The sequence below is a fragment of the Bombina bombina genome, chromosome 4 (assembly GCF_027579735.1).
Source record: "Bombina bombina isolate aBomBom1 chromosome 4, aBomBom1.pri, whole genome shotgun sequence".
Lineage (NCBI taxonomy): Eukaryota > Metazoa > Chordata > Amphibia > Anura > Bombinatoridae > Bombina > Bombina bombina.
Window position 1 is genome coordinate 221,533,214 of NC_069502.1, and position 18,985 is coordinate 221,552,198.

The following is an 18,985-nucleotide window of genomic DNA, read 5'->3' on the forward strand; positions in this document are numbered from 1 at the left end:
CAGTGACGGAAAATTGGAAACTGGAGTAGAGTTAGAGGGGGGATTAGAAGTAGTTTGGTCTTGGACATGTTTATTTTTAGGTGGTGAGAGTCCATCCACGAGGAAATGCCAGCAGTCGCTGATGTGAGAATTGACAGAAGGAGAGAGTGCAGGGGTGGAAAGGTAGATCTGGTTTTCATCAGCATAGAGGTGATAGTTGAAGCCATAGCTGTTGATAAGTTTACCCAGTCTAGAAGTGTAAATAGAGAAGAGTAGAGGACCCAGGACAGAGCCTTGAGGTACTCCAGCAGACAGAGGCAATCGAGAGGGGGAACCACCAGCAAAAGAGATGGAGAAGGATCTGTTAGAGAGATAAAAGTGAATACAGTGTCACAGAGCCCAAGAGAGCTGAGAGTCCGTAGGAGAAGGGGATGGTTAACAGTGTTAAAGGCAGCAGGGAGATCAAGTAAGATGAGTTTAGAGTAGTAGTCTTTGTTTTCAGCAGAAAGGAGATCAATGGTAACCATGGTGATGGCAATCTCAGTTGAGTGTTGGGGATGGAAGCCAGATTGCCGGGGGTCGAGCAATGAGTTGAAGGACAGGAAGTGGGTTAGGCGATTGAAAACTAGTTTTTCAAGGATTTTTGAAGCTAGCAGGAGCAGTGATATGGAGTGGTAGATTGCGTGGTAGATTGCAGGAGAGTTAGTGTCAAGGAAAGGTTATTTGAGTATAGGGGTGACCCTTGCATGTTTGAAGGAGGCAGGGAATGAGCCGGTAGAAAGGGATAGGTTGAATATGTGAATAAAAGCCGGAGTAAGGGTAGGAACAGAGAAGTGGTGGGAGGAGGGTGCAGAGAGTGGCAGAGGGGGAGACTGGGAGTGAAGTTGGGAGATTGCAGGCTTGTGTTGGGATGTTTCTTCGGATGGTAAGTGTTTTATTGAAAAAGTAGTCAGCTAGGAATATATTATCCTGTTGGTATATTATACAGTAATAAGTAGATTGCCTCAGTCTCATAATCTGAAGGAAATTAGTTCAAGCCTCTCTCTGGCATTTGCTCTTTCAAAATACTTCTTAAACCCTTCAAAGGGCAAAAACCAGCTTGTAAAATGAAGGCCCTTCCTCCAGTCAGGATTAATAGGGGCGATAGCACCTCATACCCGGAGGTAATGTGGGGTAGAAGAATTCTTGACCATGAGAATACAAACCAGAGTCAAACCTGAGAATACAAACAATTCTTCTGAGTCTCTCCTCATCTGCCTAGGTTTCTCCAGAGACAGCTCTCGTCCTAGCAAACATTTAGCCACCCCAACTTGGACTCTTTACTGGCAATCTTTCTGACCAGGAAGCTTAAAGACCCAAGGAAAGACCTGGAGAGATCCAGGATAAATGCCTGGATATTGCTATCCCTCTGGCCCTAAAGTTACGTATTTCTGACAAGGCTCTACTTTCCGGCTCCTCCTTGGATCCTTACATGGTTAGAGTCTGGGCTTCCAAGGCCTTTTATCTGCCAGTCAACGCTGATGTTGCGCTCTCCAATAAAAGCATAGAGCTACGCTACTGCACATTGACCCCTAGCTGACAGTTGAAACAACTGAAGAGGCAAGCTATCAATCTAAGGCCCTTTGTTCAGGGACTCCCTTCTCACTGGCCATGGTCTCAATTTCCATCCAAGCAAGGACACAATTAAGGGGTATTGGTTTTAAGGCAGAGATGGCTTGGTGGCTTCAAAACTTGGAAGCCTGGAATGAAAGGGTGCATTTTTTGGGGTCTTTACCAGACTTTATTCTTTCCTCTGAAACAAGCCTTTTAGGCTGGGGTGCTCCTGGTGAGAAGCTCTCCAATGATGGCCCTTGAATGGTAGAGGAGTTCAACCTCCACATCAATGCCTTGATGCTACTGGATCTGAATAACTAGTTCATACACCTCAACCTTTTAGAAGCTTATTTGACTGTGCAGATGTCTCTTCTTTTCTGCATGTTACTGTCAGGGTTTTTTCCCTCTTTTGTTTGCCATGTGCTGCTGGCAGCCATTTTACTCACCTCTCTTGCTGACTTGGTGCTCATTTCCTGCACTTCCTTTTATGGCCAGACTGGTGTGCATCATCCGTGTGAGACAGGATGCAGTCTCAGAATTGTGATGTCATCACTTATTTTTGTTCAGTATGCTTTGCCTTTGCGTTGTCTCAGACCTGTTTGTGAGAGTTCCTGTCTATTAACTGGCTGCCTGACGTCCTTCCTGGTTCCTAATTCCTGTCTTGTTCCTGACTATTCGCTTTGGCTCCTGACTCGGCTCGTTTGACTACCAGCTCTGGTTTTGACTCCTTGTTGGTATTTGACTTGTGGACTTTTTATTATTTTTTGCTATTAATAAAGGTGTGATTATTTTTCCACTCCTCGTCTCAGTCTGATTCCTGGCACCCTGACATTACGCAAAGGCCATGACTCTTGATGGTGCCAATAATCCACCTTTGCCTGCCATCATTTCCAGGATGGATGTACAGGATCACCGCTTGGATCAATTTGCACTAGCCCTGCAAACCCTGCTGACTCGCACTGCACATTTGGACCAAAGTGTTCCGCAAGTTATGGCTGCTCCTGTTTCCGCTGATGCACCTATCCCTACCAGGAGCATGTCCGGTTCTGCACCTCTACCTCAGCGATATGGAGGTGATCCTATTCAGTGCAGAGGGTTTTTGAACCAGATGGGCATTTACTTTTAGATGTTACCTCAGGCGTTTCCCTCTGACAGAGCTAAGGTGGGATTTCTCATCTCGTTACTCTCTGACACAGCTCTTGCCTGGGATAATCCCTTGTGGGAGACTAATAAACCTGTGATTTCAAATTACCCTGAATTTCTGTCCTCCTTTCAAAGGTATTTGATGTTACGGCTTGCTCCTCCTCTGCTCCTAAATAACTCATGTCCATTCAGCAAGGTACAATATCTGTTGTTTTAGTTTAGAATGAATAGAGCGCTGGAACTGTCAAAATCCCAAACTCCCTATAAATATAAGTTCCTTCCAACTTATATATGTGTGAATATTCAGAAGAAATTTGTGTAGATATAGGGGCGTGATACACTTAAGGGATATATTTTAATTTTAAGGGATACAGATTCTCCAATTTATTACTGAGATCAATTTTTCAATGTTTAAAGGTGAAGAGAAAAAGAGGGTTTATAAGACTTATTATGTGAATATAAACAAGTGAGAAGATAGTGCTTTGACCATTGGAAGTTATATTTTTTCAAAACAATTTTTGTACATTAATTAATTAATTAATTAATATTCAAATTGTATCTGGGAGACGTCCCATAGATATATTAACATCAATTGGTAAATACAACGTTATGTGGATAATTTTTAATCCTTCATAAATATATTTTAAATAAATCTTATGTTATTTCATTCTCACTATTTAGAGTCACTTATTATTGCTTTTCACATAACAAAAATTTTCACTTAAGATTTTAGCAACACATTATCTACACAGAAATTATTTTACTAAAAATTCCCTATATAGGAAATTTACACCATATCGCACTCTTAGGGATTAGAGATTAATAAATATATTTCCTCTAAATCTCTTAATTTTTATATTAGGTAATTAACCGTCACACACATTGTATAAATATCAGGCACTTTGAGGCAATTTATTTACCATATACACTAATTAATTCATGTACAAAAATTGTTTTTAAAAAATATAACTTCCAATGGTCAAAGCACTATCTTCTCACTTGTTTATATTCACATAATAAGTCTTATAAACCCTCTTTTTCTCTTCACCTTTAAACATTGAAAAATTGATCTCAGTAATAAATTGGAGAATCCGTATCCCTTAAAATTAAAATATATCCCTTAAGTGTATTACGCCCCTATATCTACACAAATTACAATATCTGTTGCTCAATATGCTATTGAGTTCCATATGCTTGCCTCAGAGGTAGGTTGGAACAATGAAGCCCTTGTTGCCGCCTTCTTTCATGGGCTCTCTGATGCAATCAAAGACAAAGTTGCTGCTAGAGATTTACCAAAGGATCTTGAGGCATTGGTGTCTTTTTTGATCCTAATTGACATCAAACTCAGAGAGAGGCCCTCTTTCAAGGAGCACTTGCTGAAGCCTACTGTTCTGTTGTCTCCTACGTGTTAATTCCCACCCATGTCTCTCTTTCCTCCCATGCCTCCTGGTCCCGAGTCACCAGGTACTGCTGAGCCAATGCAGTTGGGATTCACGCATCTCTCCGCTGCGGAGAGGGCCTTTAGGAGGAGGGAGGGGCTCTGCCTCTATTGTGGGTTACAGGGCCACCTTTTGAAGTCTTGTCCTACACGGCCGGGAAATGCTCACACCTAAGGTCCTGTCGGGGGCAGACCTTAGGTGGTTTATCCTCGTCCCCAGAACCGCTTAAGGAGAAACCTTTGGTCAAAGTTGTCCTTTTCTGGGTGGACTCCTCTATAGTCACTCAGGCTCTTGTTGACTCCGGTGCTGCGAGCTGTTTCATTTACAGTGCTTTTGTATCAAAGCACTCCATACCTATTTTGCCTCGGTCCGTTCCGCTTGCTATTGAGGCCATTGATTGCAGGCCGCTTCAGCCCGCACTCGTTACTCACGAAACTGCTCCATTGTCCATGGCTGTTGGGGCTCTCCATTTTTAAACCCTCTAGTTCCAGGTGATAAACTCTCCACATTTTCCGCTTTTTCTGGGTTATCCCTGGCTCCAAAAGCACAATCCCAGTCTCGACTGGCGCAGGTCTGAAATTTTGTTGTGGTCGCCTCAATGTATTTCCACTTGTCTTCGGAAACCAGTTAAAGTCTTGTGAACTTCCTGGGTATTTCAATTGCCAGAGGAGTACCGAGAGTTCCTAGACGTTTTTGACAAGGTGCATGCAGGTATGTTGCTTCCTCACCGGTCTTACGATTGTGCCATAAACCTGCAACCCAGAGCCATTCCTCCTCGGGTCGGGTGTACCCTCTGTCTGTTGCAGAGAATTGTGCTATGGATGAGTATGTTGCCGATGCTCTGTCATGGGGGATCATCCGCAAATCCTGCTCTCTTGCAGGGGCTGGCTTCTTCTTTGTGAAGAAAAAGGGTGGCGAGTTAAGACCATGCATCGATTATAGGGATCTTAATCGTCTTACCATTAAGAATGCTTACCCTATTCCGCTCATTACGGAACTCTTTGACCTCCTCAAGGGCGCTACGGTCTTTACTAAACTTGATTTGAGAGGAGCGTACAATCTCGTTAGGATTAAGGAGGGCCACGATTGGAAAACAGCATTTAACACCAGGAGCAGGCATTATGAGTATCTTGTAATGCCCTTTGGCCTATGTAATGCTCCTGCTGTTTTTCAGGAATTTATTAATGATGTCCTACGAGATATGTTGCAACAGTGTGTTGTGGTGTACTTAGACGACATCCTCATGCACTCACCCACACTTGAGGCTCATCGTTCCGATGTTACACAGGTTCTTCAGAGACTACATGTGAATAGCCTGTTTTGTAAACTCGAGAAATGTGTGTTCCATCAGACTCAAGTAACCTTCCTAGGTTATGTTATCTCCATTGCAGGGTTCTCCATGGATCCTGACAAGTTATCTGCAGTTCTGCAGTGGCCTCGCCCAGTTGGTCTTTGGTCTATTCAACGTTTCTTGGGGTTTGCCAATTACTATAGAAAGTTTATTAAAAACTTTTCTTCCTTGGTCAAACCTATCACAGACATGACCCGTAAAGAGAATGATCCACTCCATTGGTCACCTACTGCCATTAAGGCTTTTGATAGTCTTAAGACTGCCTTTGCTGCCGCTCCAGTTCTGGCTTATCCTAACCCTGTCCTGCCTTTCGTTCTTGAGGTTGATGCATCTGAGGCTGGAGTAGGTGCCCTCTTGTCTCAATGTCCTATGCCTGACAATTCCTTGCATCCGTGTGGTTTCTTCTCTAAGAAATTGTCTCCAGCGGAGTGCAATTGTGAAAATGGCGACAAGGAATTACTGGCCATAATTTTGGCACTCAAGGAATGGAGGCATCTTCTCGAGGGTACTAGCGTGCCAGTGCTCATTCTTACTGACCACAAGAATTTAACTTATCTATCTGAAGCAAAATGTTTGTCGCCCCGACTGGCCAGAAGGGCACTATTTTTGTCTAGGTTTAATTATGTGGTTTCCTACCTGCCTGGTAGTAAGAATATTAGGGCTGATACCCTCTCTTGACAATTTTCGCCTCTGTCCAAGGAGGAGTCTGTACCTACTCCTGTTATACCTCCTGACCATATTTTGGCTACCATACGTACTAATTTGACTTCTCCCTTGGGGGAGGAGATCCTGGCTGCACAAACCAATGCACCTCCTGAGAAACCTATTGGTAAGTGTTTTGTTCCTGAGAATCTTCAAACTAACTTTTGCACACTTACCACTATCCTAAAGCCGCAGGTCACCCAGGCAAGAACCAAATGATTTGGTCTGTCAGTCGACAATTCTGGTGGCCAGGTCTTCGTTCTGATTTTGCTGCGTATGTTGCCTCCTGCTCAGTTTGTGCACAGAATAAGACTCCTCGACATCTTCCTATGGGTCTTCTTCAACCTATTGCTAATGGTGAGCGTCCTTGGACACATCTTTCCATGGACTTCATTGTCCTGTGGCCTATGCTCTTGACCTTCCTCCTGCTATGTGCATCTCCAATGTTTTTCATGTCTCCCTCTTGAAACCATTGGTTTGTAATCGGTTTACCACTGTGTTGCCTCATCCCCATCCTATCTTTGTTGACAACCATGAGGAGTATGAGGTCAGCAGCATTATTGACTCTTGTATGTCCAGGGGCCGTGTACAGTATTTGGTTCACTGGAAGGGCTACGGTGCGGAGAAGCATTCTTGGGTTCCCTCCTCTGATGTTCATGCTCCCGCCCTCCTCCATGCCTTCCATGCCCGTTTCCCCAATAAGCCTTTTGTCCGCCCGCGGGGGAGGGGTCATTGAGGGGAGGGTACTGTCAGAGTTTTTTCCCTGTTGTGTTTGCCATGTGCTGCTGGCAGCCATTTTACTCACCTCTCTTCCTGACTATGGTGCATTGTGGGGGATACTGCTAAATTCCTGCACTTCCTTTTATGGTCAGACTGGTGTGCATCATCCATTTGAGACAAGATGCAGTCTCAGAATTGTGATTTCATCACTTATTATTTAAAGGTCCTCTGTTCAGTATGCTTTGCCTTTGCGTTGTCTCAGACCTGTTTGCGAGAGTTCCTGTGTATTACCTGGCTGCCTGATGTCCTTCCTGGTTCCTGATCCCTGGCTTGTTCCTGACTCTGCTGTTTTCCTTGTTCCTGATTCCAGCTCGTCTAACTATTTGCTTTGGCTTCTGACTCGGCTCGTCTAACTACCAGCTCTGGTTTTGACTCCTTGCTTGTTATTTGACTTCTGGACTTTTTATTATTTTTTGCTATTAATAAAGGTGTGATTATTTTTGCACTTCTAGTCTCAGTCTGATTCCTGGCACCCTGACAATTACTTTCGGTCCATTGGGCAAATCAGATTTGCTTTGCCTTCCATTCGGCTTCAGCTCCACTCCCTGGTGTTTCTAAAATGTTGATACTAGGGGTGGCTTGACTCCAGAACTGTGTTTTTTTCCTCTTGATTTCCCTGGACTTCAATCTACTCTTGGTACAGGACAAGGACCTTTCTCTCCCTTTCATTTGGTGGATTTCCTGGGTTTTTTCGATGTATGCAACCCAGGGCCTTCTCTTTTTCTTTAGAGGATGATCGGATCAAATTTAAAGCTAGTCTGTGCTGTCTCCCGACTCATTTTCCATCCAACATTTGTTGAGAATCTTGGCCTCTTGTCCTCTGTCATCCTAGCCCTTTTATGGCCCCTGTCCACTTCAGGACCACATCCTGTTCTTCAGTTGGTTTGGAACAATTTTATCCCAAAAATGTCCAATATCTCAGTAGTCTGTTTTTTTTTCGTCAGTGGACAGTTTCCAGCATCTAGATGCAGCATCATCTAACATTCTCAGGATCCAGAGATTCGGTTCCCTGGGCACCTGAATCACCTAGTCTGGCAGATTTCAGGGGATCCTGGTGGTCTGAAGGTCTTTCACATGTAGTGACACTCCTATGGTGGGAGCCTTGGGCCCCAGATATTTGAAAGTTCTGCTATCTGACCCAGAACAATGTGGGTTTGTCGATGTGTGAGAAGGGACATTGATCCCTTTTCTGCCTTCTCCTTCCATGACAATGTGTTTTCTCTTTCTCAAGGTTTTCTCCCTGTCCTGTGGATTGGTCCTACTCTGCCTTTTGTGGGTCATCTTCCCTTAGAAGTGTCCCTGTGGGTAGATATTGTTTACTCTGCCATCCTTTAGGACCTTTCGGTTTTTATCCTTGTTATTCAAGTCTTGGCATCTCATGCTTTATATGTATATGCATTCCACTCTGTCCTTTTCAGCGTTAAAATATTGAAAATATGAAGCCTCCTGTCTTGACATAAAATTCAGATTATTCTAACCTTGGTGCCTAAATAATCTAGATTTTATTAAAGACAGGAGGCAGATATTATCCCTCCACTTCCCCCCCAGGATATAAATAATAACCATAATAAATAATAAAATGTTTATATATATATATATATATATATATATATATATATATATATATATATATATATAGTGTGGTGGATCTATTTTATTAACCTTTGTTAACCCTAGTTCTCTGTATGTTTACTATTATAGTAGCAGTATTACTTCTCTTTTTTTTCTTTTGTTTGTTTTCAGCTTGATAGAGCTTTGCTCGCCTGGAACTGGGATGTCTACACTCTCCCCTTCTCCTGGAACCTCTGTTGAAATTTTCTAGTTGATGGACTTTCCTTCTTCTGTTACGGCAGCAAAAAGAGGAAGTTATTTCCTGTGGTTCTGTGGTTATAAGGTCTGCTCTCTGCTGATTGGAAGTTTTTTTCTGTTAATATGTTATTGTTTCTGCTGTTTGGAAGTCAGTAAAAATTAATTCAAAATATTTGCCTCTTGTCTTTAATTAAATCTAGATTGTTTAGGCACCAACATTAGAATACTCTGAATTATTTAAAAGGATAGGTAATCCCTTTTTTCCCTTGTTTTGCATAACCAACACTGTTATAATAATACACGTTTTATATCTGTGATTACCCTGTATCTAAGCCTCTGCAGACTGCACCCTTATTTCAGTTCTTTTGAGAGACTTGCATCTTACCCAATCAGTGCTCTCTCATAAATAACTCCATGGGAGTGAGCACAATGGTATCTATATGTTGTTAAAATGCACTGAGATAGGAGGAAGCCTTCAAGGTCTTAGAAATTAGCATATGAGCATACCTAGGTTTAGCTTTCAACAAAGAATACCAAGAGAACAAAGCACAGTTGATGATAAAAGTATATTGGAAAGTTGTTTAAAATTGCATGCACTATCTGAATGATGAAAGTTTCACTTTTACTAAACTGTCCCTTTAACTTATTGCTTTCTATAATGCATATGAAAAAGCAGCAACTGAATGTGTTAAAAATACTTTTGCATAAGAAATATTAAAGGGAAAGACACATTTTTTCTTACATGATTCAGACAGAATACAATTTTTTTTTAAAAAAAAAAAGCTTCCATTTTACTTCTATTATCAAATTTGCTTCATTCTTTTGTTATTTTTAGCTGATACTAGGTAGGTAGCGTGCGCATTTCTGGAGCATTACTTGACAGGAAATAGTGCTGCCATCTAGTGCTCTTGCTAATGTATAACATCACTGCAAAACTGCTGCCGGCCGTATAGTGCTGCAGACACGTGCACTCTCCTGAGCTTACTTTTCTAGTTTTCAACAAAGGATAACAAAATAAAAATAGAAAGCTGTTTGAAATTGTACATTGTAAAAGAATTCTGAAAGATTTTTTTTTTTGTGGGGGGTGTGTTATGTCCATTTAAGTGGTTTAAAAATCAGCATTCAAATTAAATGGCTGGTATGGACAACTCCTAAAGCTATATTGATAGTGATGTCGCGAACATAAAATTTCGTTCGCGAACGGCGAACGCAAACTTCCGCAAATCTTTGCGAACGGGCGAACCGCCATAGACTTCAATAGGCAGGCGAATTTTAATTTTAAAACCCACAGGGACTCTTTCTGGCCACAATAGTGATGGAAAAGTTGTTTCAAGGGGACTAACACCTGGACTGTGGCATGCCGGAGGGGTATGCATGGCAAAACTCCCACGGAAAATTACATAGTTGATGCAGAGTCTGGTTTTAATCCATAAAGGGATAACATGTAAACATTGGGTATTTCTGAACTCAGGACAAAATTTAGAAACTATTTAGCATGGTTTTTTTTTGGTGGTTGTAGATGTGTAACTGATTTTGGGGGTCAAAGTTAAAAAAGTGTGTGTTTTTTTCCATTTTTTCCTCATATTTTATAAAAAAATTTATAGTAAATTTTAAGTTATAGCATAAATAATGGTATCTTTAGAAAGTCCATTTAATGGCGAGAAAAATGGTATATAATATGTGTGGGTACAGTAAACGAGTAAGAGGAAAATTACAGCTAAACACAAACACCGCAGAAATGTAAAAATAGCCTTGGTCCCAAACGGACAGAAAATGGAAAAGTGCTGTGGTCATTAAGGGGTTAATGTACACTACTGTTACACCAGATATGAGTTGCACTGGTGTGACACTGTGCCCTGGCAGGCAGGCCCTGAAACGCACACGTGTGAAGGAAACTGACTGCTATTATTTCACAGTCAAAAAAGTGTTGGTTTTTTTTTTTTTTTTTTTTCACATATCATTTTTATTGAAATTGGGTTGAGCAAAACACACATCATCAGACACCAGCAGTGCAGTTACAGAAAAGAGGAAAACATACAATACATATCCATGATATTAATGATGCACAGATCATCTGCAGTCGTTACAGCAAATTAAAAAGAAAACGGGTTATAGTACAGTGGTTGATGATTCACTCCTAGCTGTTTGTCTCTGCAGTATATTTTTATTAAGCATAATTTCTGACCTTTCCATGTGTTCACTCAGCCCTCCTTTTCTTATTTTCCAAAAAGTTAACCTATCTATCTAATACCTAACTGAGGTAAACTAAACATCAAATCTATCATAAAACTTAAGGGCATGCTATGTGATCATCTAAGGTGCACCAGCTTGTGGCCCAGCGGTGGTGGTGGAGGAAAAAAAAAAAAAAAAAAAAACGGGGGGGGGGGGGGGGGGGGGGAAGGAAGTGAGAGTGGAGGGTAATGCTGGGGGGGGGGAGAAGGGAAGCAATCTCAACCCGAGGGTATTGTTTCTATGAATAAGTGTTCCCATTCACCCCTCAGTTCCCCCTCAACAAAAACAGTTAAGTCTTTAAATGGTATCAGGATCAGTCTCTGGATTTCTAATTCAAAGGTTAGTATAAGTCTGCGCCACTAGCGTAGGAAGAGGCCCAGTCTATTTTGCACGTCCAACCTAACATCCATCTGTTCAATAAATATCTGTAATCTGAGTAGATTTCTGAAGCCTTGGAAAGAAGGACCCCTTCTCACCGTCCAACTTTTTAGAATGCATTTTCTGGCTATAAGTAGCACCAAGCTCAGCACCGCATCCTGTTGCTTATTCTGTCGTGCCCAGTGTAGGAAAATGACCGTTTCAGGCTGAAGTGTGAATCTTATCTGTAAGATTTGATTAATCCAGTATTGGATTTTACCCCAATACTGTCTAACTGATGGGCATTCCCACAGGTAGTGTAAGAGGTTAGGAGCTTCTATGGAGCACTTTGAACACTCATTAGGGCGTGAGGGTATCCATTTGGCCAGATGCTTTGGAGTAAGGTAAGCTTTATGGAGAAAGCGCACCTGGGTTTCCCTGAACATGGCAGACAGAGTGGTTGACTTAGTTCTTTCCAGTCCTACCCGTATATCCTCCCACGTAATTCCCCCAATCCCTTCCCTGATCCAACCCTTCCGCAGCTTCTCGTGTATGCCCTCTGAGTACCGATGTATGAGCGCCTGGTAAATTTCAGATAGGGAGAATCTCCCTATCTGATAAAGAGTTTGGGTAACCTTGAAGGGAGAGCTCTCCCAGAGTTCCGGTGTGCTTCTTATTAAGGTAGTGACATAGTGTCTCACCTGCAAGAAGGCGAAGAAGTGGGTCCTGGGGAGGTCGAACTCTCTTTGTAAGGCCCCAAAGGTCTTTATTTCCCTTGAAAGTGGGTCCCGTAGTTGTTTAAGTGATCTCAATCCTCTCTTTTCCCAAATCAGGAAGGGCTGTGAATCAGAACCCGCCGGAAAGTCTGGGTTTTTTACCATTGGTAAGTAACTGGAGGCACCACATGATTTCTTCAGGAATTTGTGGGCCTGGTGCCAGGCCCTTAAGGGTCTGTAAATAATGTGCTGAGGCCTAGTGTTTTTACTGTGCTTATGTTTGTGATGTGTGGCAGATATGCCAGAGAGATATTCCCCAGGACAGCCTGCTCCAGAGGATACTGACAGAAATGGTGTGTGCCTACCTGCCAGTCCAGCACCAGGCGAATTGAAGCAGCCCAATTGTACAATCTGAAGTCTGGCAAAGCCAGGCCTCCATTGAGGAAGTTCATACTCAATTTTTCTCTTGAGATACGTGGTTTGCCCCCCCGCCATATGAAGCGGGTTGCTGCTGAGTTTAGCATTTTAATGTCTGCCTTGTACAGAAGCAAAGGCAACATCAAGAGCGGGTAAAGGAGGAAGGGCAGGACCATCATTTTTAGCAGGTTAATCCTGCCCGATAACGAGAGAGGTAGGGATCTCCAGCTATTCATCTGAGTTTGTAGTTTCGTGCAGATGGGCGTTAGATTGTTAGCATATAGTTTGTTAGGATTGGCAGAGATCTTAACGCCTAGATATGTGATGTCCCTTCTAGCCACCGTGAACGGGAAGTCTCCATCCCCAGAGAACTTTTGGTGTTACCATAAGATCTCCGATTTCTGTGTGTTCACCTTGTACCCGGAAAACCGGCCAAAGTCAGTAAGTGAATCCAGAACCGTCAGAATATGTGTTTGAGGATCTTGAACAAACAACAGCATGTCGTCCGCGTACAACACCAGGTGTTGCAGTTGACCCAAGACATTAATGCCAGGAAACGCCTGCCGAAGCGTGATCGCCAGAGGTTCGAGGGCTATGTTGAAGAGTAGAGGCGACAGAGGACAACCCTGTCGCGTTCCTCTGTGGAGCTGAATATTGGATGAGAAGGTATTATTAACAATTATGTTGGCATAAGGAGAGTGATATAGGTTCCTGATAAATTCAGGGAACGGGCCTGAGAAGTTGGCCCTGGTCAAGGTATTAAAAAGGTGGTCTCATTCAACACGATCAAAGGCCTTCTCTGCGTCCAGGGACAGCAGGAAGGCCTCCTTACCATTTTTAACTGAGTCATTATGTTTGTTGGTCCAATAGTGTTGTATGACTTGTAGGACATGGCGAACATTTACCACCGATGACCTTGCGTGCATGAATCCCGTTTGATCACTGTGAATAATATCTGGTAAGATATATTTGAGTCTCTCGGCCAATAGCTTTGTCAGTATCTTGTAATCCGAGTTTAGTAGCGAAATCGGACGGTACGATTCTGGTAATAAGCTATCCTTACCCGTCTTTGGGATCAAGGTGATGTATGCTGCGGAGAACTCAGGTATCGGTGCTCTCTCCCCCCCCAAAATACGAAGTGTAAAGAGCTGCTAAAACTGGGGAGACTTGTCCCTTAAGAAGCCGGTAGAACTCCACCGGTAGCCCATCAGGGCTCGGGGCCTTGCCCAGTGACATTGCCATTATTGTCCTCTGAATCTCTTCCTCTCCTATGTGAGCATTTAATTTCTCCAACTGAGACTCTGAGATCTGTGGGATGTTAATACCTTCCCAGAATTTATCCCTCAGCTCCACATCATTTGAGCGTTCGCTGGAATATAAAGTAGAGTAATATGTTGCGAACGCTTTCGCAAAGGACTCTGCATCCCTTACAATTTTGCCCCGGGTTCTCAATGCCGCTATGTGTTTAGAGGATGTGGAGATGTTTACCAGGGTTGCCATCAGTTTCCCGGATTTATCCCCGAATCTATAATATTTGCCTCTGGATCGTAATAGATCCTGTGAGGCCCGGCTAGCCAGCAAAGCATCATATTCCTTTTTCAAAGTAATATAATTGCCGTGATTCGGGACAGAGGGTGTTGCACAGTAGGTGCGGTAAGCCTCAGCCAGGGCCTCCCTCAATCTCTCAAGCCTTTCCGTACACTGTTGCTTTGTGCGGGCTAGAAAGGCGATGATGTTACCTGCCAGGACCGCTTTAGCTGCGGACCAGAACAGTTCAGGGGAATCCATGTGTTGGGCATTATTTGCCCGGTAATCATCCCAAGATTGTACCAGATAACTTTGAAATTCCTGTGAGTGAATGAGATGCTTCGGGAATTTGAGAGTACGTCTGTTAGAAACCGGGGGGTTCCCATCCAAAAAGAGCGCTATTGGGGCATGGTCTGAGACCACCACTTCCCCAATCTTGGTGTCAATAACGTGTGGAAGCATAGAGTTTGAGACCAAGAAGAGGTCTATCCGAGACAGGGTAGGGGAGGCACGCGACGCGCATGTGTAGTCTTTTCCATCAGGATTAAGCTGTCTCCAAATGTCTACCACATCCAGGGAATCGCCCAGAAGTGCAAAAATATCTTTTTCAAATTTTTCTGAGGGTCTGGTAGTCTTACCAGGTGGCCTTTTTTGTAGCCTATCACAATGAGAGTTGGGAGTGAGGTTAAAATCCCCTCCCAGAATAATATGAGTGCCCAAATAGGGAGTGATAGCTGCCACAAGGGTGTTCCAAAAGCTTCTATCCCTCTGATTGGGGGCATAAATGTTGCATAGTGTATAGGATTTTCCTGCAATATTTATCTGTACTAGTATGTATCTACCCTCTGGATCCTTGAGTACTTCTGTTATTTCGTATTCAAGTCTCTTCCCCAGCAGTATCGCTACTCCTCGACTAGCCAAGCTATATGATGCATACTCAACCCTCCCCACCCAGTCTGATTTCAATTTATCATGTTCGGGATCTAGAAGATGCGTTTCCTGTAGGAACGCTATGTCTGCTTTCTTTTTTCTGAGCTGAGTGAGAATAGTTTTTCTCTTTATTGGGGAGTGTATGCCTCCAATGTTCCAGGAATAGAGATTAAATTCTAGTTATTCTGTCAGATCCCATGAGTTTGCGCAATTGAGTATATGTGTGTAAGGTGTGGATATAGCCAAGATAGTGACCAGGGAGTTGGAGGGAGGGTAGGAGAGAAAGGAGGAGAAGAGGAGAAAAGAGAAAAAAAAACAAAAAAAAAACCACAATACACCACCACCAACCTCATCGCATTGTACAGGCTCCCGGTTCAGCCTCCCTCTGCGACGGGCCACCGCTGGGCCCCAGCCTATGTCCGATTGCATGAGCTGTTCTATGATATAAAAAATAATGTTTATTATCACATTTAACATAGCAACCTGATATTGCAAGTGAAACAGCTTTCTTACAGTAGTACACTTCAAATAATGTGTAAGACACTTTACAATCACTCGAGCATAAACATTTATCCCATGAACCTCAGCCGAATCTTTCTGCTGAGTGGTGTGGCATTTTTTTCCTCACCAGTACAAGCATCCCTGCAAGGACAACAAACCTTTAAACATAACTTGTGCATAATAACTCAAATTGTAACTCTTTACACAAATCCTGAGCCATCATGTAATATTTACTTAGTTTCATGACTAAAGTGTCGTGCTATAGACACACATCCAGTTATTCTCTTCAGCCTAGGTCCCCCCCATCCTGTTCCCTGACTGGGCTATGCGCAGGGGAGTCTCCCTTCTCTACAAATTCTTGGGCTTCCAGGGGGGTGTTGAAGAATTTTGGTCCCCTAGGGGTAATGATTTTCAGCCTAGCAGGGTATAGAAGAAAGGCCTGCTTGCCCTCTTTGTGCAACTTAGAGCAGATAGGTGAGAACTCTCTGCGCCTGCGCGTGAGGTCTGCGGAGGAGTCTTGAAATAGCAGCAAGCGTGCATTTTCAAAAGTTAGATGATCCAGCTTTCTGTATGCTCTCATGATGGCTGTTTTTGTTTGAAAATGTAAAAATTTGATCATGATAGGGCGGGGCTGCGATCTGTCTACGCCTGGCTGCTCTGCTCCTACCCTATGTGCTCTCTCAACTCCTCCATCTAGATCTCTAAGTGGGATGTTTAGTAAAGTGGGTAGTGTCCTTTCAACAAACTGGAGTATGTCACCTGGTTTAACCTTTTCTGGGAGGCCCAGTAGACGCACATTATTGCGTTGCGATCTGTTTTCCAGATCGTCTACTTTAAATTGTAAAGTAAGAGCCTGTCTTTCCAGATTCTTAATTTTATTGGTGGTGGCTACATTGCTATCTTCTAGGTCAGAGATTCTACCCTCTGCCTCAGCCACCCTGGTAGAGAATTGCTTGACATCGTCAGTGAGAGTGTCAACCCCTCTTTGTAAATTATCAATTTTAGGCATAAATAGCATCGAAATCTGCTTTACTATAGGGTGTGTATCTATCTGACTGACTTCCTGAAATGGGTCTGCATTACAACTTTGGGAGGCCTGTTCTGTGACTGCTCTATTTTTTCTCTCACTATTTTTGTTGCGGCTTGACATTGCGTGGTTAGTTAAAAATCTCTCCATGTACCCATAAAGCAAATAAAAAAAAGGAAAAAACAACAGGGTAGAAGCTACAAGGTTAGTTATAGAATAATACAGTGAGATTAAATGCAGTGACCCTAGTTTAAGCCAAACTACGCTACACAGTGACTATGTTGCAAAGGAGTGTTTTTCCTGAAAACTTGAAAAAAAACCCCTAGTGAGCAGGTGTTGCAATACCTGTCAGTATGTATCACACATAGGATCAGTTATCCCTTAAAAGAAAGGTACAGAGCACAAATTACAGCTTTCAACTGTCACGTAGTTTCTGATTGTTTGTGTTCAAGTTAACATATACATTCACTCCATACAAATAAAACCAATCACTCCTGCTTCATTCCTGCATTTTCCACACACACAGTTAGTGATCCTTTAACCAGTTCTGAGTTCCGTTCCTATAATGACACAGTATACAGGGTAGGACAGATCTATAAGAGAGGGCAATATGGCAAAAATCTCCCAGCCCTGTGTTTAAATGGGTCTGTGCCTATTAAAGCTGTCCCAGGCACAATCTTGTAAAAGTCAGTCACTTCTGATAAGATCCAGTGTCCCTTTGTGTCGAGTCCCACACTTTGCAGCCTGCTCTTCACAGGGGCCAGAGAGATATAAACAGTGTCAGCCTAGGTGTGTAAACTGCCACGAGGCGTGATGTGACTTAATATGTGGCTATGTAGTCCCAAAGGTCCCACCAGAGGGACAGAGATGCTTTTAGCAACTGTACCAGGATCTTGCAGTGTTCTGTGTTGCAGGGTTTATCCCTGGGGCAAGAGGGGTGAAAGCGGTCAAGGTCTAAACCTCAGGCAGTGTTCCATTATCACTATTGTTATGGAGGGGCATAAGAGGGAGAGGGAGGATATATGTGAAAGGGCCCTTTGGTTCAAGATCAGCGTATGAGGCCCAGCTCTTGAAATGTCCCGCTCCCTCCGCCACCCTGTGCTTGGTGCTGTTTGGTGTGGACAGCGCTTACCCTCTGCCTTTGCCTCCTTGTTCCCTGTTCAGCTGTTACCCAAGATGGCGCCGTTTTTCGCGCCAAAAGAAAATTCTGTGCCTGTGAGTCGGCTGCAGGGCCATGGGCACCCCCTACCTTCAACAGTCTCTCCGAGGTCACTTTAGTGCACTGTCAGGTAGGATCGCAAGTGGAGTTTGAAGGCGTGCAGGAATTGGTGGGGACTCCCGTATCAGCGTGCCGCCATGTCCCTTTCCTCTTACCGGTTTCTCCTTGCCTTCCGCTGCCGATGTTCCACTTGTTTGCAGTCTCAAAGCTCTTGTCCACTCTCCGCAGGGTCACAGGGAACCTCCACCCACCTCGGCTATGCTTTCCTGGAGTCTGTGTCCTTAGCGGCCTTCCGGTGGTGGAGCGATGTAGCGCTCACCCGATCTCTGTGGCGGTCCAACAGGTTAAGGACCCCACTCCGGGCAGCAACATCTGCCAAGGAGAGATTGCTGGATTGTTTTTTTTTTTTTAAATGTACACTACTGTTACACCAGATATGAGTTGCACTGGGGTGACACTGTGCCCTGGCAGACCCTGAAACGCACACGTGTGAAGGAAACTGACTGCTATTATTTCACAGTCAAATTTCTAGTTTTTTTAACCCCTTAACGACCGAGGACGTGCAGGGTACATCCTCAAAAAAAAGGCAGTTAACGCCTGAGGACATACCCTGCAAGTCCTCGGTGTGGAAAGCAGCTGGAAGGGATCCTGCTTGCTTCCAGCTGCTTTCCGGTTATTGCAGTGATGCCTCGATATGGAGGCATCCTGCAATAACTTTTGGTAGCCATCCAATGCAGAGAGAGCCACTCTGGGGCCCTCTCTGCACCGGAGATTGGTGGCTTTCCTCGTTGGTGGGTGGGATCAGACTAGGAAGGCGGGTGGCAGCCATCGATGGCCCTGGTCATATGGAGGGGGGCGGGATTGTGGGCGGGGATGGCACGCAGGGACGCGCGCACGTGCACGGGAGGGCGGGGGCGGGCGCTTGCACAGGGAGGGAGCGGGTGGGAAACCGCTACACTACAGAAAAATCTGTAATAAAAAATGTTGAAAAAAGGGATAGTAAGTAAAAAAAAACTGATCAGTAAGTTGGTGGGGGGTTGTCTGTGTGTGTGGGGGGGGAGCTACACTACAGAAAAAAAAAAAACTAACAAAAAAAGACCTTTTTTTTGCAAACTGGGTACTGGCAGCTGCCAGTACCCAAGATGGCCCACAATAAGGCAGATGGGGAGGGTTAGAGAGCTGTTTTGGGGGGGATCAGGGAGGTTTGGGGCTAAGGGGGATGCTACACCACAGCATATGTAAATATGCTAAAAAATATATTAT